General features: G+C 36.6%; 1 non-coding gene across 1 annotated transcript; it reads right to left on the bottom strand.

Annotated features, from left to right (window-relative positions):
• Window positions 1-20240: 20240 nt before the first annotated feature.
• LOC120366687 (U7 small nuclear RNA) lies at window positions 20241-20302 on the bottom strand. Its single transcript, XR_005581267.1, has one exon. It is a non-coding gene; the product is annotated as a U7 small nuclear RNA (small nuclear RNA).
• Between the last annotated feature and the right edge of the window lie 7227 nt (window positions 20303-27529).

Raw genomic sequence — 27529 nt, 5'->3', positions numbered from 1 at the left:
AGCTTTTTGTTTTTTTATTCCCTGGTGTTCTTGAGGGTTTTACTGTGGTGTAAGTTGAGTTTAGACAACTGGCTTCATGTCTGAATAATTTCAGGGTAATAAGACTTAGCTAAGCACTCCTGGGCTACATGCTCTAACCCTGAGGTGCTGGTGCCAGGCCTATGGCTGCATTCTTTGGCTCCTCAAGGTTCAGCATGTACTGCACTAGATGGGCTGAGTGTTGTCTCCTGACAACAACACTCCTATGGGAGTTGTTGGCAAAAGTACTTCATTAAAGTGGTATCAGCAGGATCCATGCTTGTATGAATGCTCCAGTGGCAGTAGGGTCCATAGTCATGCTTGCGGCAGCAGGGTGGTGGTGGCATGATCTACACATAAGTGGCAGTGGGTAGCTGTGCTCAGGTGCATGCCAGCAGGGGCCTATCTGCAAAAGTTATCTGATGATTAGGCAGCATCTTCTGGCAAAAGAGCTATATGGCAGTGGCTGCTGGATTATGCTCTGGTTGGGCATTTGAAGTTGCACTGCAAGTGGGTGCAGCTAGGCAGGGGCGCTGGGGGAAACTGGAAAACTGGTGCCACTCAGATCAGTCTGGCCCTGTCCCATGGGCAACATGGCCCTGTTCTGTCAAATCCAAGAGCAAGAGTTAACAAAGGCTGAATCCACCTAAAGGAGCATAACAAGCTTTGGGAGACAGGTATCCCTGACAGTGCTCCACTGTAGCCATTCTCATGCCAAACACTCTGGGCTCCACACAGGCTGGAGTCCTGATCCTGCCAACTCTCCAAGCAGCTCTCCTTGCCAGCCAAAGTGCCCATGATGGTAGTGGGGTCTGCTGAACGTAAGATGATGGAGGCCTGTGCCAAGAGTGGGCCACATCACATCTACTTAACTCACTCATTCACCAAAAACTACTGAAAGGCCAGGAACAAGTCCTGGTGCTTGGCAAACCCATGCAGGGCTCCCAGCTACCAGCCTCTTCAGCCCAGAGTCTATCTCCCTCCTCTACAAAGTCTCATTGCCTTCCTTTCGACAATCTAATTGGTGTGTGCTATTCTTATTTATGGTCAGGTCTCTCGATGAGAGAAGGTCTTCCTGGCTGCATCTAGTTGGCTATCTTGCTTGCAAACCGCATGACTTCTTCAAGTAGTAGACTTACAAAAAATTACGTCATTCAGGAGCTGACATATGGTTGTCAAGGTATATATATATATTTTTTATATTCTATAGGTGTATACCTGTGTTTTGTGGTTGATGTTGTACATTTTGTAATGGAAACACTATTTTTAAATAATATTTTAGAGCTTCTCTAAATTTCTATTATTAGATCATATGCATTTTGTTTGCTTGTTTTGTTTTTTTTTAAGCTTTAACACACAGCCACATGTGGAAAAAAAAAAAGTCACTGAGAGTCAGAATAAGTAGTGGAATAAATGTTTTGATAAATTAAAATAATCAGGTTTACTTCTTTTAGAAATTATCACAAAATTAATGCATGTCTTCTAAATTTACTTTTAGAAATATAATGAGAATTCTGTAGCAGGAAACACCATAAGATAAACATTTGGAGACCTGACTCTAGCATCAGCTTAGTGAATTCAGAAAACTCTTGACTCTTGTGTGTCTATTTTCACTTTAGTTAAAAGAGAAATTCTGAATTATTTTCTTTCTGTATAATGCAGACGTAAATGTACCCCAAGAGTCTGCTGTATCCCCCAAAGTCTCAAGCTTGATATGGTCACTTTCACACTTTCCTTTCATAGCCAAACACAATGGCTCGAGTCCTCATCCCAGTTACTGAGGGAAGTCACATGTGCAGGATCATTTTCTGGGTGACCTTACACTAACTCAGTTCTCCTCTTCATGGTTGCAGTTACCAAGAGTAACCATAGAACGTGCTGAGAGTTCAACATCCTAACATAGGGAGAAACTGCCCAAAACAGCCTAGGCCTTGTTAGTGTCCCTCTTAGGGAATGTAATTTCTTGAGGTAGAAAGGAACTTCCAGGGACAGCTTAGGCTTTGCTTTTCTGTCCCCTTGAAGAAGAATGTCCTTCAAATCATTGCCAAGTGAGTTATGTTATCCCAAAGGTATATAATCCATGGTGGACTATTTTTTCAGGTCCCTCAGCTGTGGTTTAAGGAGAACATGCACAGTAAAGACCATCCTCCCCTGGCAGCTTTCTTGAACCTTGGGGTACCAGCTCACAATGGATCCAAAATTTATTCTGTCTCTTGATGCCTATCTGTAAGTAATAAATCCACTTTATGTAACTTGTTGTGTATGAGTACATTCTGTCTCAGCAGACTCACACAGATTGGTAACCAGTGCACAGTGAATCAGCTTTATGTCATGCATCTCTAATATCTCCAAGGGTTCCCTTGTGGATAACCATACTTCCTTTGGTCTCTCTTGCTTTTATCTATTGTTTCCGCAGCATTTTTAACTGTTGTAGCAGACTTCGACAAAAGTTTAAGGTAATGGAAGAAGATTACATAATCCTAAAATGAACAGTTAATACTGAAATATTTTTTCCAAAAATTATTAAACTCCAAGAAATATAACTGCTTACATTATCCTGTTAGGACTTGGTGTAATACTTTCATTTACTCTCTCTAGCCCCATTACATTTCTATCATATCCCACCTACTTTCTCTTTGGCTAATAGTCATTTCAGTATAATTATTTTATTGTATGTGTAAGAGTAATAGTAATCTAATTTTTATGGCTCACGTTAGGTTTAATTTCTTTCTAAGAAGCTTTATTTTTCTCAACCACAAGTCCAAATCTGACTAATCAGGATAATTTGAGAATTTAAAACAACCCTTATTATATAAATTATGACATTCTTTGAAAATACTGGACCATAAAATTTACTTATTCCAAGGTAACATTTTTTTTTCCTTTCTTCCATAGGAAGTTTTCTGATTTATTTATTTCTCTTATTCTCATTTTTGATACTCATTCTAAAAATGTCAATATTTGAAGTTTAACTTAGTCATGCTCATCATAAACATTTATTGGCTGTCATCTTTGTGTGACGTGTTGAGTCGTAGTATTCAATGAAGTAAGACCTTGAAAACAGATTCCTGACTAGCATTGTTACAACTAAGGCATTTATTTTTTCTCAAGCCTGGCAGGTCCTCCGCTGCCTAATGGAAACTTCAGTACTTGTACCTCTGCACTAATTACCTGTGCAGTAAATCTCCCTCCTCCAGGGCGGAACCCCGGGACCTCTGACAATTATTGACCTCTCCCTTCCTGGGTAGATTCTTTGGATTTTGACCACATATTAATATTTGGCTCATGATAACAAATATTTCCTTAGTCTTGGTAATAGCTTTCAACTTAGTCTCCTTGGTTCTAGTCGATCTTCCGTGTAACAGCTATTCCAGAATCACTTTCTACAAAGCCTAACACAAATCACAGTTTTTTACTTCTCAGGTAGATTTCACCTCTTCCTGCAAGTGAATTTCACTTCCGCAAGAAAGTGAATGTCTACCCTTATCCACTATGATCTCATTCTAGTCCCTGAGCTTCTGCTTTCCTTTTACTCCAGCAATGTTTTTGGCTGTTTTTAAGATTCTGCTGAGGCTCTGGTAAGCTTTCCATTTCTGTATTTCTGCCCATCTCACCACAGCCTTGTTTGAAAGCTGGGGAGGCTTTACATTGTTTAAGGATGAAATTACTATTTCAAATCAAGTTACCGCTTCCATAAAATAGCATTTCCCCAGGACTAGGGAGGTTTACACAGAATCTGTATGTAGTATTAGTCAGATGAATGTCGAGATAAATTGGGTGTTTAATAAAATGCAGGTGGAATTTACTTATGATGAAACAGAGAACTGAAATTCTAAAAGTCAACATCAGGGCCTACACTCATCAATAAATAAATTTTACCAATGATGTGAAGTGTTCATCATTACTGCTTTTCAGAAGCGTGTGCTATTGGGAGGAAAATCATTACTACCATGAATCATTACTAGTAATGATTCATGGTAGTAATGATTACCAGTAATCATTACTACTCCTCCTTGACTGCAAGGAAGGAGGGATCTTTGTATCAGGAAAGTACTCAGGAGGTCTTTGAGTCAGGAAAAAAAGTATTGAGTAAAGATATTTTAGTTTTTATATCAAGTGTAAAAAGATACATTTGACCATCACCAACACTTGCTCCAGGCTTTTCTCAAATCAGTGGGCATTCTGAAAGGGAGTAATCATCCATATGGGGATGATAACTAATTACCCGTAGGGCATTAATTTTATAAGTTATCGTTTCCTACTTTCTGAAATTAGAGAATCAATACCATGATTTTGATTCTGGCTTGATATACCTATTTCATGTCTTTCTACTTAATAATCCCCAACATGACTTATTAAGATTTTATGAAGATAACAAAAGGGGATTAGAGTAAAGATTTAGCTATATTTTGATCATCAACATCACTTAATGGACTTATAGATTTACAGAAATTTGCAAATAAATGCATCATGGATATGGTACAGACCCTGGTTATTGAAACTGACTAAAGTAACTCAATACCAAATTTATTACGGATCTTCTTACTTCATTGCCTTGATTCTGCATCCCCCTTTTTGTTAAAAGGAGTCTCCAAATTCTACCTCCCTCCCTCCTTTGTGTAAGACTACTTTCTCTGGCTTTCAGAATGTATATACTCATAGCGGAAGTTTTCGTCTTTGTCATATAAATATTCTGCCTCTTAAAGTTCACCAACTATATTTTGCTACTCTAGCCATTCTTACATTCATTTTTAAGTACTGCTGTTCAAATCCATGCAATGTATAATTTCAAAGAGCAGTGCATCTGCAATTGGAGGGTTTGCACATACATCTGTATTTTAGAATGACATATATTATCTCCCAGGGAATATGCTGCATCATTTGGATACTTATTTCTTTATGTCCATTTACTTTCTCTCTCTGTAAAGAAGTACATGCTTTTGGGGACTGAGTTAGCCAAGTCTGGTATTTACTGCTTAACTTTTTTATTTCATTTATTTTATGACTATATCCTGTTTTTACTGTGGTGCCAAACACTATGCCATGCCCTGGCAGACAAACAAGACACAGCTTTATTACAGAAGGCAAAACAGAATATTCCATTTGAAAAGGAAGAACATTCCAGACTTTTAAAGGTAGTTCTGAAAGGCCTTAAATTTTCCTCATCTACATATTAAGAGGTAGTGGAAATCCAGGAGGGCTCCTAAAGAAGGCTTCCAGAGGAAATGATTCATACTTCTAATATGAGGCTTATAGTAGCATATGGCTAAAAACCAGACAACATTAGTAGTCCATACTGTATCATACCACAGAGCCTCACACAGGCCTGCACACTGGTAGACACCTAATCTTAATACTCAACTTGATCAGTGTCTTATCAATGTCAGCTCTCCAATCCTAGCAGGGCTAGAAATATTCTATGCAAGAGAATAAATTTTTGGTTTATAAATATTTTGAAAGATCAAAAATACCTCAGTTATCTTACAGTTCAGAGTCTAAACCAGAACAGAAAGGAACTGATTCTCTGGCATCATGTATAAAGAATTGGGTCATGAGTCTTTCTATGATGATCTGTCATAGGCTACTTTTGATGAAATGTCACCCTCCAGAGCTTATCTTTATTATGTTATGAAATATTTAAGGGCATAATTGTCCTACCTACTAAGTACTCATTTGTTAACTCTCGATTACTACTTGCTGAAGCTACACTTTGTGGGGAGTACTGGTTAATAAAATAGTGCATAATATAGAATGGGTACCTGTCTTCACAAAGTTGGGAAGAAAACATCAAGAGTTTAAATAAATAACTGCAAGAATGTATCATACATGCCAGAATGTGGAAGTATAGGGTGACATGTAAATTCTTAGTAGGAGCAACTAACCTAATCTAAAAACTTACAGAAGGTGTACTAGTCAAAATCTTAGGAAGAAATAAAATACAACTAAGGTAGCATAAAAACCTTGAAGAAAGGGATCATTTACAGAGATGTAGGTGGGATTAAGGAATCAATAAATACGGCAAATACTATAGAGAGCAGGAGACTATTATTCCCCCACCCTTGTGTCTGAAAAGAAAAAGAGGGAAAACAGTATTACTAATTGTAGTAAAAGTTTGAGTTAGAAGGTGTTCAACAGATATTACCGAGAGCAGGGATGGAGCTTGAGAGGAAACATCTTGTTCCCTTTTTCTTCTGACTTTATTTCATTGCCCAAACCCTTGAGGCAAAGGAGCCCAGGTTATTCAATCTCTATGGGTCAGCTAACCAGGACCCAGAGCAGGGTAGAAGGATGGAGAACTGGCCAAGGTGGGGTGGGGGTGAGGGATTAGTGCATAGCAAAAAGAATAACCAAAGCAGGAGGCTTTTAGGAAGAAATAATTTTTTATTAAAGAACTGAAAGATGAATGAGAGTCTGACACAAAAGACGGCGAAAGTGTTTCGTGATTCAGTAAGCTTCTTGTTCTTAGAGGCTGGTACCCAGCTCTAGCACATTAGAATTGAAGACATGAGTTTCTATTCACACCAACCGTACTCTCACAATACTAAAAATTAGCTTGTTCTTCTTTTTGCAGGTTCTTAATGTATAAAGGTAGTTTACTAATTTAAGATATTTCTTTTCTTAATGTATGCATTGACATACTAAAATCTTCAAGACTCCTTTTTTAAGAATGAAATGTCAAAATACCCTTATATAAATGTTCACTGTGACTAAAAACAGGTATCTCTTTTAGGAGGACAAAGAGGAAGGGAATAGTATTTGGGTTCCTTTTCATCAAAGGGACAAAAAATTAATTCAATGCTTCTGATTAAAATGTTATCAGCTGATATAATATTTTAGTAAATACTGAGAAAGAAAAATAAACTGACTTTTGCTGGGCATTTAGTATATGCTAGACTATGATCTACTCACATGATTTCATTTAATCTTTTCAATTTGACATTGTATGATGTTGCATTAATACTTAATGGGTGAAGAAAAATAGGTACCCTGATAATAAATAATACAGTCAGGTTTCAAAGACAGAATTTTGTAACTCCAGAGTCACAATTTTAAGTACTTAATATGTTTAAATCATTGTTTTGGCTGATATTGGAGTTACAATGAAATAAGCAACATGTTTCGTCCTCAAAGAGTGAACATTACAGAATGGCATGTACCATAAGAACACTTTTGATATGAGTTGAAATAAGGGTGATATCACCTCTCTATTAAGTAACAGGAACAGCTTTGAGAAGGAAATGTCATTTAATCATGATCTGAATGAATGGTGTCCTAAGCAATCCTTCAGAAAGTCCGAAAAGGAATCCTAAAACCTGTAGAAATAGTATGTTAATTTTTTCCCCTTTTCCTGAGAACATGTTCTGAATGTTAAATGATGAGGTTCGGGACATTCTACCCCAAAATATGACCCTTGGCATTTAAAAAAATAGCAGAAGAAGCCGGGCGCGGTGGCTCAAGCCTGTAATCCCAGCACTTTGGGAGGCTGAGGCGGGTGGATCACGAGGTCGAGAGATCGAGACCATCCTGGTCAACATGGTGAAACCCCGTCTCTACTAAAAATACAAAAAATTAGCTGGGCATGGTGGCACGTGCCTGTAATCCCAGCTACTCAGGAGGCTGAGGCAGGAGAATTGCCTGAACCCAGGAGGCGGAGGTTGCGGTGAGCCGAGATCGCGCCATTGCACTCCAGCCTGGGTAACCAGAGCGAAACTCCGTCTCAAAAAAAAAAAAAAAAAAAAAATAGCAGAAGAAGAAAGATCACTGTCACCTTTCTCTGCTCTTTTACCCTGAATAAAATCATAAAACCTTCCCCTTGAGAAGTACTCTACCTCTACCTGGAGGAAAGGAGCCAAAGACACAGACATGCCAAGAAGAATCTGAGAAAACAAGCTTTGTTTCAGTTTCCCCAGTTTATTATCATTAGATCATACCCTCATTTAATCCTATTTCTCCATGACTATTCACTCTTTTTAAGACTCATAATAAACAAGTTTAACCATTTCTGTGGGTGTTCCTTTCCTTATGAAGGCTCCTGTGTCATGTAAAACTTGTGTGAAATAATATTGTTGTTTTTCTTCATTAATCTTTTAATTTATATATTTATTTTGAGACAGAGTCTTGCTCTATTGCCCAGGCTGTAGTGCAGTGGCATGATCACAGCTCAGTGCAACCTCCACTTCCTGGACTCAGGTGATATCTACCACTCCACCCTCCTGAGTAGCTGGGACCACAGGGGTACACCACTATCACCAGCTAATTTCTTGTATTTTTTCTAGAGATGAGGTATTGCCATGTTGCCCAGACTGCTCTCAAACTCCGGGGCTCATGCAATCCACCTGCCTTTGCCTCCCAAACTGTTGGGATTGCAGGCGTGAGCCACCACACCAGGCCAATGTCTTTTATTATAGAGGCCTCAAACATAGACCCGGGATAAGTGAGGAAAAGGAATTTTTTCTGCCTTACATAAGCAAAATAGGACAAATCACAAAGCCCTTTTCTCAGAAGATATATTGCATAACTTCTCTAAGGGAAAATAAATAATGATAAATCTTCTGGTTTAAAAAGTTTATGAATACCAGTTGGTTGTTCTTTTAAGTTGTGTGTCTACAAAAATAGATGTGGGAGAGATGTGCCCTGTTGTTTGATATATTGGTCCCAAATTTTTGTACCAGGAAAAGTAATACAGTGTTTATCCCTCAAATACATCTTTCTAGAGACAGTGTATGCTATAAAGCAGAGTACTTCATTTAATGTCCTGCCACTTAAAAATGACTGAGCAATGACATCAGGGAGCCAGGATTGTCTGGAAAACATAAAACTTCCTTCTTTAGGTAAAAGCTGGTGTAACTATAATAGGGTCCCTTGCCCGAGGCCTACAGGAAGTCAATGCTCTGAGACACTGGGTTGCCACAGAGAAAGAGTTTTATTCTAGGACCACTGAACAAAGAAATGGGAGGAACTCACAAATCCATTTTCTTAAAGAGTGTGGAGCTAGGGTTATTAGAGTTTTGGAGTGGGCCGAAATGTGGAAATCCTTGACTGGTTGAAGAGAGCAGGGTAAAGTCACGAAACAGGGAGATAAAGAAATAATGCTTATACTGATTCTGTTCTTTGGTGAGGATCCTCACCCTGGTTGGCATCAGCTCTTTCGAGATCTGAATAAAATCTTAAGCAATTCTTAAACAAAAACCTTATGATTCTAATATCAGAGATCCTGTCTATAGAAACAAGCGTAATGCAAATTACTTCTTAAACTCTTATACTTCTAATGTCAGAAATCTTATCTATAGAAACAATAAGGATGCAAATGGGAAGTATCTAGTGCTATGTAACTTTTAGCAACAAGAAAGTGGTCAAAGTATAGCCTGATTAATGCTTAATTAGAACTATGTTTCTGTCCAGAATTCTTGTTACCCCTGTGAGTATGGCATCACTGGTACATGCTATGAGAAATATCTTGGAGTTTGTAGGCAGTGATACTAAAAATGGAATACAGAATACTATGAAATTCTTGTTTTGTTTCAATCTTTGTACCTTAATTTCCTGAATAATGTATGTCTTCATGATTTTAAAAACCACAGTGTCCCCTGGACCAGAATAGGGAGACAGCAAAAATTCAAATAAATGAGGTTGATTTTTGTAAATGAGGAGATGTCTGGATTGGGCATTTGAAGTAAAAGCAAGCAGAGACAAGGAGGTCTATGGACATGTTCAAAACAATTATTCAGTTCTGAGCACCCTATGATCGAAGTAGTATAATGATAGCATTATAGTACTAGAAGAAGACAATAATCTGAAGCTATAAATAAGTCATGTTATATTTAAACTGAATGTCAGGATTTTATACGTGACAGGTGATCATCGATGCTGTGCATGTCTTCTTACAGCAATGTATAGACAAATAATCTAACTAGCAGGAAAGGGACATGCAAGATCTTGTAAGCCAGGACTATAAAGAATAAATATGTGGCAAAATAGCACAGAGAGAAGGATACTCTTATGAGAACAGCATCAGCACAATTTCAAATTCATAAAAGCCAAAGGTGTATAAAATGCAAGATATCCAGGGGGTCTGTGTAGAAGTCAGAATATATTATGAGGAGTCACAGAGGGTGGAGTTTTCAGGATTACACTGAGTACTAGGTCATGAAGAATAAAAGAGATGAACCATGCCTCATGAGCAGGCTTCCTGTACAGGAGAGCATGACAATGTAAGACCAAATTCAGTAAAAACAGGAGCAAATATGTAATTGCAATCAAAGTGTAGTTAAACATCAGAATACATCACAGAAATGCATTAATAATATTACATGTTAAGATATAGGAATTCCTCTGTAACAACTTGGAAATTTCAGGGAGTTGGGACTGAGTGTAGATGAGACTTGAAAGCATGACAGGAAATCAGCACACAGACAAAGCACTCTCTAACTTATGTAAGGATTTTCTCTGGGAAATTAGTTCTTGGTCAACTAGAAGCATAATGTGCTCATCATGTTTGCTTTCAAATGTGTTTTGTCTTCAATGTAACGTTTAGTGGCTCATCTTTCTGTTCTGTAGAAACATGGTGCCCGTTTAGCTCTTCTCCCTCCCTCACCGGTTTTAAGTACTAACTCACAAGGGTGGGTTATTACCAAAAGCTTGGTCACTATACCATATGCTATTTGAACCGTCACAGAGTTCCTCACATGTTTTTCTTTGATGAATTTTGGGAGGAATTGGCAATAAACTTAATACTTCAAATGAAAAGAACAGAGATACTTTAAAATTATAGTAAAATATATATTCACTATATGATGGGGAGGGGCAAACTATATGCTATGAGGCAAAGGGCATTTTGGGTATGCACCATGCATAGGCAGGAAGCATAGAGCCCTCTTTTTGGATGTCACAATACTCCTGGAGAGAAATGAATCCAAAAATAGAAATGGAGAAATAACAATTCAGGTGAAAATAAAAACAACATACAATTTTAAATATTCTAAAGAATAATTATATTAGAGATCTTATTCCAGACTAGTTTAAGGTAGTTATATGCTAGTGTGAATGAAGGAGGACATTTATTGTAGGGTTGACTGTTAGATTGTAAGGTATTTAATGTTATGGACTGTTTATTATCAATACTTGCCTATCCTGTGTGCCTACTACTGTGTTTCATATAAAGTAAGGTTTGAATGAATGTTATTTGAAAGGCATCCACATGGGAATAAAACAATAGACTTGCTCATCATTAGGTTGCACACTACAAGAAATAACATAATAAATTATGAGGCAGTATAATAAATGTTAAGGTTTCTTCTTAAAATATTCTCTATGCATACTAAGCTGTGTTATTGTGCATCGATTTCATTAAATAGAAACCAGAAAAACATAAACTATATAAAAATAAAGTAAACAACCATAAATAGGAAGATGGGAGATTTGAACCAGATCATATCATTATTTATATTAAATATAAATTGTCTAAATACTCCAAATAAAACACAGAGATTGTCATATTAGATAAGACAGTATGACCCAACTATATACTGTCTAAAAAACCCTTGTATTTTCCTATTACCTCAAGCATTTATTATTTGCATTATGAACATTCTAATTTTACTCTTTTAGTTATTTTGAAATATACAATGTTACTGTTGATCATGGTTGCCCTATTGTACTACTGAATATTAAATCTTATGTAAAGGCAGGTTAAATGTAAAAGTATAAAAAACATAAAAATAGGAAGCTGTATCAACACCAAAAGGAAATCATAGTGGCTACGTGATTATAAGACCAAATTGACTTTAGAACACAGATTACCAGGGGTAAAGACAGGCAATATTTCAAAAAGCAAGTCATTTTATTAAGACATAGCAGTCTGAAATATTTATTCATGTGATTGAAGAGCTTCAAAAAACATGAAGCGAAAACTAATAGAACTAATAGAACTAAAAGGGAAACAGGAAAATCTATGGTAATAGTTGAAGACTACAACATTCCTGGCAGTTTATAGTACAATAGCTAATAGTGCAGGATATATAAGACTTAAACAAAGCTGTCAACTAGCTTAGCCAAATTGGCAGATACAGAACACTCTCTCCAATTGCAGCACAATACACGTGTTCACGTGCACATAGAATATTTACAAAGTTTGACAACATGCTGTGCAATAAAACAAATCTTAATGATTGTAAAAGGACTGAAATAATACAAAGTACCTTACCAAAAAAAGGGTTATATGAAAAATCAGTAACAGAAAGATATATGGGAAATCCACAAATAATTAGAAATTAAATGCTACAGTTCTAAATTATCCATTTGCAAAAGAATAAATCACAATGGAAATGAAATGGTATTTTGAAAACATTAAAGTGAATACACCACATATTGAAATTTGTGGGTTACAGTGAAAGACATGCTTGGAAGGAAATTATAATTTTAAATACTTAACTTAGAAAAAAAGGTCTTGATTCATGATCTAGGTTTTCACCTTAAAAGACTTGGAAAGAAGAGAAATATAAAATAAAAATCAGGAGAAGGAAATAATGATAAAAGGAAGAGTTGAAATAAACAAAACAGAAAATTAACATATAATACAGAAAATTAATGAAAACAAAATATATTTGAAAACATTTATAAATTGATAACTGTATCATGCTAAATTGACCCAAATATAAAGAGAAGACAGAACTACCAGTGTCAACAATAGAGAGAGATGATCACTCCAGATTCTGTAGTCATTAAAATAATAAAAACAGGATATTATAGACAACTTCATGTCTATAGACTTGCAAACATGAATGAAATGGAAAAATTCATTGAAAGATACATCTACCAAAGCTCACTCAAGAAGAAATAGATGATTTGAAAAGGACTTTATATATTAAAATATTGAATTTAGAGTAAACTCTAAAAAACAAACTCCAGGCCTGGATAGCTTCACTGGTAAATTCTACTAAAAATTTAAGATAAAAGCAATACCAATTCTGCATGAATTCTAGAAAACAGAAGATAAGCAAAGCCTTCTTTACTCACTTTTTGAAGAAAGCATTTCTCTGATCCCAGAATAAGACAAATATATTAAAGGAAAAAAACTAAATTAAAAATCAATTTGCCTCATGAACGTTCATGCATAAATCTAGTGAATTCAGGAAGATACAGAAGTCATAATAAATCATGACCAAGTGAGGTGTATATTAGAAATTCAATGTTGGTTTAACATTTGAAAATCAATCAAATGATTTTGACATACTAACAGAGTATAAATATTTGATTTTCTAAATAGATACAGAAAAAATTGACAGAAGTATAAAAATGATTCATAATTTTAAAAAATTATGCAAAGTAGAAGAGAACTTCCTCAAACTGATAATGGGCATCTATTCAAAATCTCCTGGGGGGGAGAGGGAAACGCTTGAAAATAGTTTTCCTGAAATTGATTTGTTTTCAAAAGTACTCAATTAAAAGACAAGCATCCCAATTCAAAAGTGAATAAAAATTTCTACAGGTATCTCATAAAACAAAAAGTACAAAATTTCAATAAGTACATGAAAGGATGCTCAATGTAATTGATCAATAAAATGCACATTGAAATCATAGTAGATGCCACTACATATCCACCAGAATGGATAAAATTAAAGTACCACCTGTCAGCAACAGAAACTTCTGTATGTTTTTGTTGCAAATACAAAATGGCATAGCCATTTTAGAAAACACTTTGGCACTGTCTTAGAAAGTGAAGAATATACTTATCAAGTAACTCAGCAATCTGAGGCCTAGTTATTTCTGTAGGAGAAAGGGAAACACATGTTCATGCAAAAAAATTACACAGGTATTCATAAAAGCTTTATAATAGTAACCTAGTAACAACCCAAATGTCCAACAACTGGTGAATGAATAAACAAATTGTGACTCATCTGTACAAAGGTATACTACTAAGCAATAAAAGGCAGGGGACTACTGATACACACAACATGGATGGATTGCAAAAACATTACATCAAAAGACCAACAGACCCAAATAAATGCATAGTTTAATATTTCATTTACATAAAATGCTTAGAAATGCAAACACACAAATAGCCAATCATCAATTACCAGTGGCCAGGGGTGGAGTGAGGGAATTGACTGAGATGAAGCATAAAATAATTTGGGGGAAGTAATAAAAAATTTTAATGTCTTCATTGTGGTGGGAGTTACACAATACTATATTTGTAAAAATCATTTGAATTGCATGTTTAAATTTGATGTTTATATAATTTGAGGTTTTACATTGAAGTTTTTAATACATCTTGCATTTATTTTTGTATATGGTGAAAGGAAGGGGTCCAGTTTCAATTTTCTCTATATAGCTAGCCAGTTTTGTCAAGATCATTTATGAAAGGGGAATCCTTTCCTCATGCTTGTTTTTGTCGGGTTTGTTGAAGATCAGATAGTTTGAAGTGTGTGGTCTTATTTCTGGGCTCTATATTCTGTTCCATTGGTCTGTGTCTGTTCTTCTGCCAGTACTATGCTGTTTTGGTTACTGTAGCCTTATAGTATAGTTTGAAGTCAGTCAACATGATGCCTCCAGCCTTGGTCTTTTTGCTTAGGATTGCCTTGGCTATTTAGTCTATTTTTTGGATCCACATGAATTTTGAAATAGTTTCCTATAGTTCTGTGAAAAATGTCAAGGGTAGTTTAATGGGAATAGCATTGAATCTATAAATTGCTTTGGACATTATGGCCATATTCATGCTATTGATTCTTCTTATTCATGAGCATGGAATATTTTTCCATTTGTCTTTGTCATTTCTCACTTCTCTGAGCAGTGGTTTGTAATTCTTGTAGAAATATTTCATTTCCCTTGTTAGCTGTTTTCCTAGGCATTTTATTCTTTTTGTGGCAATTGTGATTGGGAGTTCATTAGTGATTTTGCTCTCAAGTTTGACTATTGCTGGTGTATAGGAAAGCTAGAGATTTTTGCACATTGATTTTGTATCCTGAGACTTTGCTAAAGTTGCTTATCAGCTTAAGAATGTTTTGGGCTGAGACAATGGGGTTTTCTAGATACAAGATCAGGTCATCTGCAAATAGGGACAGTCTGACTTCCTGTCTTCCTATTTGAATGCCCTTTATTTATTTCTCTTGCCCAGTTGTCCCAGCCAGAACCTCCAATACTATGTTGAATAGGAGTGGTGAGAGAGGGTATATTTGGTATTTTTGTCTTGTGCCAGTTTTCAAGGGCAACGGGTCCAGCTTTTGCCTATTCAGTATGATGTTGGCTGTGAATTTGTCATACATGGTTCTTATTATTTTGAGGTATGTTCCTTCAAAACCTAGCTTCTTGAGAGTTTTTAACATGAAGGGATGTTGAATTTTATTTAAAGCCTTTTCTGCATGTATTGGGATAATCATGTGGTTTTTGTCTTTAGACTTAAATGTAACATCCATAACTATTAAAACCTTGGAAGACAACCTGAACAATAGTGTGCAGGATGTAGGCAAAAACAAAGATTTCATGACGAAAATGTCAAAAGCAATTGCAACAAAAGCAAAAATTTACAAATGGAATCTAATACCTAGAGAGCTTCTACGCAGCGAAAGAAGCTATCAACAGAGGAAACAGACAAGCTACAGAATGGGAGAAAATCTTTGCAAACTATGCATCTGACAAGGTGTAATATACATCATCTGTAAGGTACTTCAATTAATTTACAAGAAAAAGCAAACAACCCCATTAAAAAGTGGGCAAAGAACATGAACAGACACTTCTCAAAAGAAGACATTCATGTAGCCAACAATAATATTTTAAAAAAGTAACTCAACATCACTTATCATTAGAGAAATGCAAATCAAAATCACAATGAGATACCATCTTAATACCAGTCAGAATGGCTATTACTACAAAGTCAAAGAAGAACAGATGCTAGTGCGGTTGTGAGGAAAAAGGAACAGTTATACACTGTTGGTGGAAATATAAATTAGTTCAACCATTGAGGAAGACAATGTGGCAATTCCTGAAAGACCTAAAGACAGAAATACAATTCAACCTAGCAATCCCATTACTGGTTATATACCCAAAATAATATAACTAGTTATATTATAAAGACACTTGCATGTGTATGTTCATTGCAGCAGGATTTACAATAGCAAAGACAAGGAATCAACTTACATGTCCATCAGTGATAGACTGGAAAAAGAAAATGGGGTACATTAACACTATGGCATACTATGCAGCCATAAAAAAGAATGCGATTGTGTTCTTTTCGGGGATATGGATGAGCTAGAGGTTATTATCCTTAGCAAATTAATGCAAAAACAGAAAACCAAATGTGGCATGTTGTCGCTTATAAGTGATAGCTAAATGATGAGAACACATGGACATAGAGGGGAACTACATACACCAGGGCTTATCAGAGGGTAGAAGGTGGGAAGAGGGAGAGGAACAGGAAAAATGGCTACCGGATACTAGGCTTAATACCTGGGTGATGAAATAATCTATACAACAAATCCCCATGACACACATATACCTATGTAATAAACCTGCATATCCCACACATGTAGCCCTGAACTTAAAAGTTAACAAAATGGTGTATTTCATTGTATGCACATTCTATCTCAACAATGCTGCTTAAAAATTAACACGCCAATCATTAAAAAATCGGGAAACAACAGATGCTGGAGAGGATGTGGAGAAATAGGAACACTTTTACACTGTTGGTGGGAATGTAAATTAGTTCAACCATTGTGGAAGACAGTGTGACGATTCCTCAAGGACCTAAAAATAGAAATCCCATTTGACCCAGCAATCCCATTACTGGGTATATATCCAAAGGATTATAAATCATTCTACTACAAGGACACGTGCACACGAATGTTCATTGCAGCACTGTTTACAATAGCAAAGACCTGGAACCAACCCAAATGCCCAACGATAGGAAAAATGTGGTACATATACACCATGGAATATTATGCAGCCATCAAAAACGATGAGTTCACGTCCTTTATAGGGACATGGATGAACCTGGAAACTATCATTCTCAGCAAACTGACACAAGAGCAGAAAATTAAACACCGTATATTCTCGCTCATAGGCGGGTGTTGAACGATGGGAACACATAGACACGGGGAGGGGAGCACTACACACTGGGGTCCGTTGGGGGGAAATGGGGGAGGGGCGGGGGGGTGGGGAAGTGGGAGGAGATAGCATGGGGAGAAATGACAGATACAGGTGAGGGGACGGAAGGCAGCAAAGCACACTGCCATGTGTGTACCTATGCAACAATCTTGCATGTTCACCACATGTACCCCAAAACCTAAAATGCAATAAAAAAAAAATGGGAATCAAAAAAAAAAAAAAAAAATATTTTGTCAATCTAGCTACGGCAATTCAGTCCCTGAAATTAAACTGTATCAAACCTGTGAAAATAGCAAAATTCAAATGTAATGCCATAAGATTATTTCTTAGAACTTAGTTTAATTGTTTTGGTGAGGGATATTGCAAAACTGGAGTAATAGAATCCAAAGGAAATAAAAGCTGTTGAAGATAAAAAAAAAAAAAAAAAAAAAAAAAAATTAACGCGCCAACTCCACAGATAAAAGTAGTAAATAAAACGAGGTGGCAGGATGGTGTAATTTTTCAGAGCATAAGATCTAGAACCAAACTGTTCTGATTTGAAACTTTGCTGTGCCACTCACTTGTAATGTAAACTTGGACAAAGTACTCAGCTTCTGTTTCCTCATTTATACTATGGGGAGAATTATAATACCTGCTTTATACAGTTTTCTTCATCTCTAGAAGTTAATAGATGTGAGTCACATAGGATCACACCCAGTACATAGTAAGGGCTCAGTGAATGAATATTCCCTGTTTTAGCTCTGCCACCAAATGAATGATGACATTAATCAGGTTATTCAAATTCTATTTCATTTTCTTCAGCTTTAAGAGTGCTGAGATAAGATAAGAATGAAATATTAAAAAGAAACCTGGAAAGCACTCAGAACCAAATAAAAGCTGAGTACATCAGCCTGGCAGAGCACAAGGCAAAGATGAGCTCACTAAGTCAGAGCATGAGAAAGGTGCAGGATAGTGATGCTGAAATCCTGGCCATCTACAGAAAAGGCCAAGAAGAGACTGTGACACTGCATGCCAAAATTAAAGCCCAGAAGAAGGAGATCTTTCTTCTTTTTTTCTGGAAGTGAAATAATTTTATTGAGCAACACAGCATGAACTTATATCTAATAGAAGCACATCCGTGTTTGACAACTTTTACATGAGGAAAAATTCCATATAACCTAACAGATTAGCCAACATACATTGCCAGTAAACACAAAAAATAAAAAAGTATTTTTTAAGGGTCTGCTATGAGTTGGGGAGAAACATCTTAGGTTTGATAGTCTGACAGTTAAATCATGAAAAAATTCAAACTTTGGAGTTGGCAGCAAAGTCAGCTGGCCCATAATCCTGCGTATAGGTGGTTTACTCGAGATTATTTTATATGCTTCAGGAAAATATATATACTCTTGTCTTTTTACCTTAAACCGATAACTGTATTTGGGTTTCAGACATAGCAAATTCTATCTACAACAAAAATCTAACTGGCTACAGGTTTCTAAGGGTGTGGACAGCAGGACAGGGAAGATAAAGTTCCTTCTCCAGGTAGAGAGGTCCAGAGGTCGAACAGACTCTGTGCCCAAAGGCCAAAACAAAAGTAATCCAATTAAGGACAGAGAGAAAGAAACTGATGACCTCCAAGTGGACAGGAAAAGAGAAGATAACAAAGCATCAAGAAAGCAAAGGACATTTATGATGTGGAAGAGGCAGAGACAGAGAATGCAGTGACTATTACAAATTATTTCAAACATATAAAAAATAAAACTCACATCCACCAACTAGTTTTTTGTTTTTTTGTTTTAAAGACACGATCTCTCACCCAGACTGGAGTGCAGTGGCACTATCATGGCTTACTGTAACTTTGAACTGCTGGCCTCAAGGGATCCTCCCTCCTCAGCCTCCCTAAGTGTTGGGACTACAGGTGTGAGCTACCACACCTGGCCTGTCTTCAGGACCTTTTAGTAATAAAAAGTTACACATGTAGTAGAAAGCCCCTATGTATTCCTTGCCAGTATTCTTATAGATTTGGTATGAATTTTTTACATAATACTTATTTATTTGATGGAAAGAACTTAGAGAAAAATAAAAACTACCAGCCTAGTAAGAGAATGGCAGGCGGGCAAAAACATAGAAGGTCGTTACAGAGAAATTGGAAAAAGAAAAGGTTCCCACAAACAAAAACACAAGGTACTGTACATTCTCTCCTAAGTCTAGCCTTTGCGGATTCCTTTAAGTGTTTACCTCCAAGAGAGGCCGTTGCTGAAAAAGAAAAAAATCAACTGCCATTACGCCTTATACAAAAACTCAATATTGCTATGGCTCTTAATTTCAAATACAAGCAAAGCAAATATTCACTTTTAATTGAAACTACACATTTAAGTCAGAAATGTCAGTTAAGAAAATTAACCACCACAACATAGCAAGATATATACTAAGTAGAGCTTTTTATACTCCCCTTCACAAATATAAAATATAGCTGTTTGCACTCTCCTTCATATATAAAAGATATATATATGTCTTTAACTTGTGTGTTGAAACATTTATCACTTGAGCAACAGATTACAGAGGGTTTTACTTTCTTATCATCACAGCACTTCTATTTTGGCAATTTTACAATTAAATTTGTAACAACTAAATTTCTCCAGAGATGGCGAGATATACAGTTTTTTTGTTTTGTTTTGTTTTGCTGGTTTTTTTTGAGACATGCTCTCACTCTGTTGCCCAAGCTAGAGTGTAGTGGTGCCATCTCGGCTCACCGAAACCTTTGGCTCCCGGGTTCAAGCAGTTCTTCTGCCTCAACCTCCCCAGTAGCGGGGACTACAGGTTTACACCACCTCACCTGGCTAATTCTATAATTTTTTTGATAGAGATGAAGTTTCACAGGATGGTCTCACACTCCTGGGCCTCATGTGTTCTGCCTGCCTCAGCCTATTTTTTTTTTAATGGCCATTTATTTTAAATAGAAAAATGAAAGCTAACCATTACAAATACGTTGTCTGTAACAAAGAAGTCTATGTACATTTGATTTGCCTATACAATTACTCCACGGGTTCAATGAAATGGAAATCCGTATGATTCTGCATGACTTTAAAAGCACATATATCCTCATTTTTAAAGCACATAAGTAGGGAGTTCATCTCTGTTTAGAGGTGGGCATTCTGGTGAAAACTGAAAAACCTGCTAGACATATTCTAAAAGAGCTGTAACACCATGGAAGGGTTCATTTATACTCATTTCTGTATCTAGACCCGAGCTCAGGGCATATCATGTAACAGATGTTCAAATGGCTAGTTAATACTTCCCTATCAATTACAATGAAAATGCTGACACCATATATGTAAGGCCGGTTGCCTTGCTGGGAGCTCAGACATGCCCATCCCTCTCCAAGCCTGAAAACTACCTCACAACTCTGCACTGGGCACCAAGGCCGCCATTAAAAAACCCCGCCAAAATTTAAAAGAAGCCCCACCAAAACCTGCCCAATAGCATTAGGCCCCACTTCCCCTGGGCAGCCCGCATTCTGGAAATCCCGCCTACCGGAAATCCCGCCTACCAGAGGTCCTGCCTGCCCACCTATAGCCCATAAGTCCCCAACCAGCCTGCCTACCGGAAGTCCTGCCCGCCTACCTATAGCAGCAGCTTCATCCACATCCCGTTTCCCTGTAGCCAATGAAATTGCCTTCACTTTGTTTCCCAATGACCAATCAATCGTCTCCACTCCCTATTAAATGCTATGCCCTGGGAAGTGGAATGTGACTTCCCTGGCCCCTTTCTGCGGGACCACGGAACCTTGCCGGGAAGTTGAATAAATTGGCATTTAATTTTCTTATACTGGTCTCAGTTTCCTCATTCTAAACTCGGCAATAACCCTTACAATATAGGACTTGAAAATTTTACCTTAGTTCTCTTTGAACTTAGTAAATTCCGACGTAAAACTGCCATATCCATTAGTTTGTTCATTACATTGTCGTAAGCCTACTTTTTCAGATACTCTTTCAGGTTCTGTAAATTATGATGAATAAGACATATAAAATTCCTACCCCCATAGAATTTACAGGACTGGAGTTTGTGGAGGGGAGGCAGAAATAAAGAAATTTCAGATAATAAAAACTGCTACAGGGTAGACAGAAACAGTAACGTTAATTGGCTGGTGAGGGAAGTGCTGTCTAAAGAATTACCACTTAAATGGAGACCTGAAAACAGCAAGAGTTCCCAGGAAAATGGAATCTCAAAACCAAAGATTCAGAAAAAAATAAGATTGCTCAAGTAATGCTTGAGACTTACGCAACAAGGGGGAAAGGAGTACAGGCAATAATATAAAGGTGAAGGTTTAATAATTTTTAGTAATTCAGATGAAATACAGATTAATAAGGCAATTAAAGTGTTTAATTCCATGGCATTTAGTTCATTCACAATGTTATGTAACTACCACCTCACTCTATCTAGTTCCAAAACAGTTCATCACAACATAACTTTTAATCAGTCACTCCCCATTCTTCTTCTCCCATCATTCTCAGCAAACTGACACAAGAACAGAAAATCAAACACCGCATGTTCTCACTCATAGGCGGGTGTCGAACAGTGAGAACACATGACACATGGAGGGGAGCATCGCACACTAGGGTCTGTCAGGGGGAAGTAGGGGAGGGACAGCGGGGGGTGGGGAGTTGGGGAGAGATAGCATGGGGAGAAATGCCAGATATAGGTGAAGGGGAGGAAGGCAGCAAATCACACTGCCATCTGTGTACCTATGCAACAATCTTGCCTGTTCTTCACATGTACCCCAAAACCTAAAATGCAATTTAAAAAATTAAAATAAAAAATTAAAGAAAGAATTCTGAGACTACATAAACCTCTATGACCTGTTCCACTTTCTGATACCCTAGAGCAGGCGTCCCCAAACTACGGCCCGTGGGCTGCATGCGGCCCCCCGAGGCCATTTATCCGGCCCCCCGCCGCACTTCAGGAAGGGGCACCTCTTTCACTGGTGGTCAGTGAGAGGAGCACAGTATGTGGCGACCCTCCAACGGTCTGAGGGACAGTGAACTGGCCCCCTGTGTAAAAAGTTTGGGGACGCCTGCCCTAGAGTCTGTAAAGACAGAGTATGTTTTTTCCATGCTCTCTTAGAAGACATTCTTAGCAAAATTGGTTTAGAAAAAGGTTTGTTTAGAAAGAACCTTTGAAAATATTCATTTGCCAAATAGAAAAATTTATTTTGTATTTGGCAAAACTCCCAGGATGATACGTATCCTTTAACCTGAAACAAACCATGTTTTATCGCAGGAATAGACTCAACTATATTAAGTTCATCAAAACTTACTGTTTTGAGTTTTGTCAGTAGCACACTCCTTTTGGTACAGCTTTGCTTTCATTTCTTATAAATTATGTAAAAATTGCTTTACATGATTGGTAAAACTTCATGATTTGTTTAATGTAGTACAATTCATTAGGCCCACAAGTGGCCCCTGATGCACACTGCTGGGGACATCAAACCCATAAGCTTTTATTATCTGATCAGCATTTTTTCACTAGGTACCTTATCCTCCCCTTCACTTCATGATGCTGTCCTTGGTAATGTAGTGATGCTCAACTAGCTGGAGGCCACACATACAAGGTAGTAGAGTCTTGACAGATGTTTGAAAGGATTACTAGTTTTCCCTGTTAACTATGTCTACCTTAAATTGATTTATGAGGGAACAAATTAGCATCTAAGAGTGAAGCACTCAAGAACTACAGCCATCAGCTACTATATAGAATTGAGGTGGATGGTCCATTTCTTTAGAAATTTTGTCAAAGGAATTTTAGTTTTCTATAGGAAAGAAGGGATGTGCTTCAAGAATTTAGCCAACTTGAAGTTCATACCTATAAATCATACATTTTCCTGCCATAATATGCAATGCTTGCTTTCAAATCTCTTGCAAAGATACATCAAGATGAATATCAATTAATGAAATTTCCTGACATATTCTGGGATTCTATGAAAATTACTAATGATATATTGCATGTTTAGTAAACAATAAACCTTAACATCTGTCATGTTCTTGCTAAAACTATTTCCCCTCTGATAGTTGTGTGAGAGGATGGAAGTATGATTATACTTCTTGTCAGAATTTCCTTGAAAAATGTTCTAGCTAAGATAACCAAGCTCTTCAGCATAATTCATTCACAGGCCCACAGCCAATGTAGTGCTTAGGGGTATTGCTGAATGCCATTGCACACTCACCTCTCTGAAGATGAAAATCCCCTATGGTTGCTCACCCTCAAGACTCCAGGAACCTCTCTCAGTTTGGAATAATGGCTCTCTAATATTAACCTTGTATGTTTTATCTTCTTTGAGTTGTTCACCTCTTACCTATGCTTTGAGGTAATATCCTACACCTAGAAGCAATGATGCTTTAATAGTGGAGTCATGCAGAAGAGTAAAGACTTTTCCTTTTGTCCCAAGGCTTCCAGTATTCATCACATTAAATTGAGAGCATAGAAGTATTCATATTATATTTGACTATATGTGATAGTGGAATTTCAGTTGAAACTCAGGTCTACCATCTTCAAGAAATTGACAGAATTAATTTTAATTAGTCATCATTTAAAGAACAGTTTTGACATCCCTCAAAAAACTAAAAATTGAGCTACCATATGATCCAGCAATCCGACTGCTGGGTATACACTCAAAAGAAAGGAAATCAGTATATTGAAGAAATATCTGCACTCCTACATCAAAAATTAGTTACTGAGTACACCTTGCATACATTTGATTTTTCTGGAAACTAAAACTTAGTGACACTTCAGTCAACGAGGAGATATAGTTAAAGGCACTTTAAAGCAATTAAAGAACAATCTGGGATAGAAAATGCAGCTCCACTGCAGATTTTACACAATCAATTTAATGGGTAGAAAAGTGCCGCTCCTTTGTTTTTTAACCAATCTGGGTCCAAGCCACCACTTGCTGTTTTGGTGGTGGCACACGCGCACACACACACACACAGTGACACATAAATAAACAAATTTATTTTATGTATGTGGGTATGTATATATGTATACACATAATGCGTTTTAAACTTATCTGATTTAAATAAGTTATGCAGTCATTTTAGGTAATATTCTAAGCCCCATTTGAGTTAAACTATTTCAGTCTCTCAGCTCTTTGTGCTCCTGGCTCTTTTCCTTAAAATTGAATCCTGCCTAAGCATCTTCATGGAGGAAGAGTGGGTGTGTTTTGGGGGTAATGATATCTCTCTCTTCTGATATATGGTTCAATACCCACTTAGCAACAGCCCTTGGTGGAGATAAAGAAAGACATTGAAATGAATTCAAGGTGCAACTTTCATTAATTATGTTAGCATGGAGAATGAATTTAAGAGCATATTTGCTGAACTAGAAAAAGCCAAAGATGGTACCCAAAAATGGTATGAACCCAATTCCAGGATTCCAGGCTACAGTCACCAGAATAATTTGTCTCTTTTCCCTGCAACAAAAGAATCAAACCATGAACTAATCAGAGTTCTCTCTTCTCCTTTCTTTCTTTATGTTCTAAATTTATCCAAATGTTACACTTGCAATTCAAAAAAATATAGTGGGAAACTAGAAGTGATTGTTTGCATTCTAATATGTTTGGTTCCTTAAGAATTAGCAGTGTGAACAGGTACAGATTAAAAAAAAAGGGGGCATTGGATGTAGTGCATGCTGCAGAGTCTAATATTTCATGTACTTCACTCTTCAAAAAAGAATTGCATTTACATTACTTTCAACTGTATAGGAACCGGAAATTTAAATCAGGAGATGATCCAGAATCTCTTTAGCATAGTCTCACTAGTGTCTTATTTCTTTCACCAAGTATGCCACTTCTGGACATTCCACATTGACCCTGGTGGCATGCATCTCAACCTGACCTTCAGATTTAAGTCTCAGAAAGCTTACATTATTAACATCAACACTTTTAGTTCACTTTGACTGAGTTTGAAGCTGTGGGAACCTGTCTTAAATATTAATGAAAAGAATGTTGAAGGAGAAAAACTCAGAGTTCTAAAATTCAAATAAATGTAGATAATAATGTGAAAGTTATAGTAAAAATAAAGATTAAGCCTGAAGAGTTGGCGAAACTGTTAAAAGTATGGAACAGATATAAGTTAAATCAATTTTTGTATATTATTTCAGAATTTAAAGGAGAAATAAAACCATTTAAAATACCGATTTTTCTGAATTTCCATTTAAAAAACAGAATAAATAAAATTTCTCTGATAGTAAATACATTGAATTTATATTATAAGATACTGAAGGAATCTCTTATTTTAACCCCACGTCTACACATGTATGGAAATTTCATACTAGAATATGTTGTAAGAAAACGGAGGTCTAATTTCTAATTGGATGCTGTGGTTAGCTATATATATGACTTTAGTCAAATTGCTTTATCCCTCTGAGCTAGCTCTAGCGTGGTCATGTGGGAATGGGTTAGCTGTCATTGCAAATCTCCAATGAGATGGCTTCACTTCTTAATCTATGTGAATGATACTTGTAGTACATATATTTTTTCTCAAGTATATGAAAAAAATCAACTTCCTAGAAACTGCAAAAGGACAATCAGGAAATTAAAATTTGGCAGTCTACATCCTATAATTTGATTTAAAAAGAATTTCTGGACAAGAATCAGAGCTCTGAAAAGGTAGGACAAGACATGAATCTTTCCGTTATCTTGACATCATTCTCATGAGTAGTTATTTGAATTGGGGTAGAATATATACACAGTAAAATGCTCTAATATGAAATATAGAGCCACCTAATGTTTTTGATATTCACCCTGCTTGTTACTAACAACTGAAAAAAACAAAAAACAAAAATAAAAACAAAAAGCAGAAAACTCTCTTAGCACATTATCCAACCAAACTTTGGCACTGAGGGCCTTGACAAGCTCTAGCATGGCTTCCAGGAGCCTAAGACTGTGCCACTAGGATGACCTTTGTCCTCCTTAAAATACCTGCCTGATAAATCTAGATGCTGCCAGAAGAATTTAGGTCTTTTCAGCAAAAATAATGATGAAAGTTCAGAAGACACTGCGTTCTGTCCCCTATTCCCATAGTTATTACTGAATAAAATTTGTCTTTACTGCTTTCCCTAGTATCCAGCTTTGTTTATCTTTGTTTATCTTTGACATTACATAAAACAATATGTTTATGTTGCTGAATAGAATATTACAGGCCCCTCAACTCATCTTAGAGCAATTTCTTTAGAAATCTTGCATTTATAAATCCTTTCTCTTCCCCTTTGAGATATGAATCTTTCATTGTTGAAAACTATCCCCTCAGAACCGGAAAGCTATCTTTTTAAGTGCATACCCAAAAGGAGACAAAACTCTCACTCTTGGCAACAGTTCTCATGGGAGGATAAGGTCCTAACTTTAGTGGATGCCTTGCCCCACTTTGTACTACTGCCTCCTGTCATCCAAATAGGAGAATCTTGTTTCTCTTCCAGATAAGCACCAATTAGCAAACCAGATGGCTTAGTCACATGAACCAAACTCCTCCTTAACACCCTTCAGTGCTTTTCTTTTAGCACACTCCAGCCTTTAACAGTCTCCTGCCTTTTGTTTCAGTAAAGTTCAGGTGACACTAGTTTCTCTTTCCCACTACCATAGTAATTACTGAATAAAATATGTCTTTACTGCTTTACCCAGTATCTAGGTTTATCTTTGACATTATATAAAGCATTATTTTTATGTTGCTGAATAGAATTTCATTAAAATAATATGCCACCCTGTATTCATTCTACTTTTAATTAGCTTTTAACTAAACCTCTTTATGAAACAATTTTATACTGGACTAAGGCAATTTAGTTATGCACAACTATTAGGTTGCTTTGGTAGCTATTGATAACATCCAATAGTTAGATATAGAAAAAGCTGTCTAACTTCTCTCCGCTGGGACCTCAGAACCAAGTGGTATGTTACAGGTCATGGGTAATATTCTGCTACACATGCCACATTTATAGAAATGTAAACATAATTTTGTTCTTCGCTGCATTTCAGTAAATGTTCTGCCTGAAATCTCTATGTAAGGTGGATATGACGCTATTTCAGAATCCTCAAAAAGTGACTGAACACATGAATCAGAAGTAATCCTGTACTCAGAATACCACTCTAAAAGGTACAGAATCTGGCCTTCTCCAGACCTCCTATCCTGATTCATGCAAAGACAGAAATATAGACAATATTCTAGCAAATCTACACGTAATGAACACCATTCTAGTAAACAATTAAAATTATTTCTTATATTACAGTAATTAACAAACCATCTGGAGTTGATCAAAAATAAAGTTAGTTGAAGGACACTTCTGGAGCCTGAATTTCGTAATAAACACTATGAATGTTAACAAAGTAGGCCTTTTCATGTATATTCTTTTTAGGGGACTCAAATGATCACTAATGATATTCAGAGGATAGACT

The sequence above is a fragment of the Saimiri boliviensis genome, chromosome X, assembly GCF_048565385.1.
Source record: "Saimiri boliviensis isolate mSaiBol1 chromosome X, mSaiBol1.pri, whole genome shotgun sequence".
In the NCBI taxonomy this organism is placed as follows: Eukaryota; Metazoa; Chordata; class Mammalia; order Primates; family Cebidae; genus Saimiri; species Saimiri boliviensis.
Note: the sequence above shows the minus strand (reverse complement) of the source record. Positions and strands in the feature narration are given on the sequence as shown.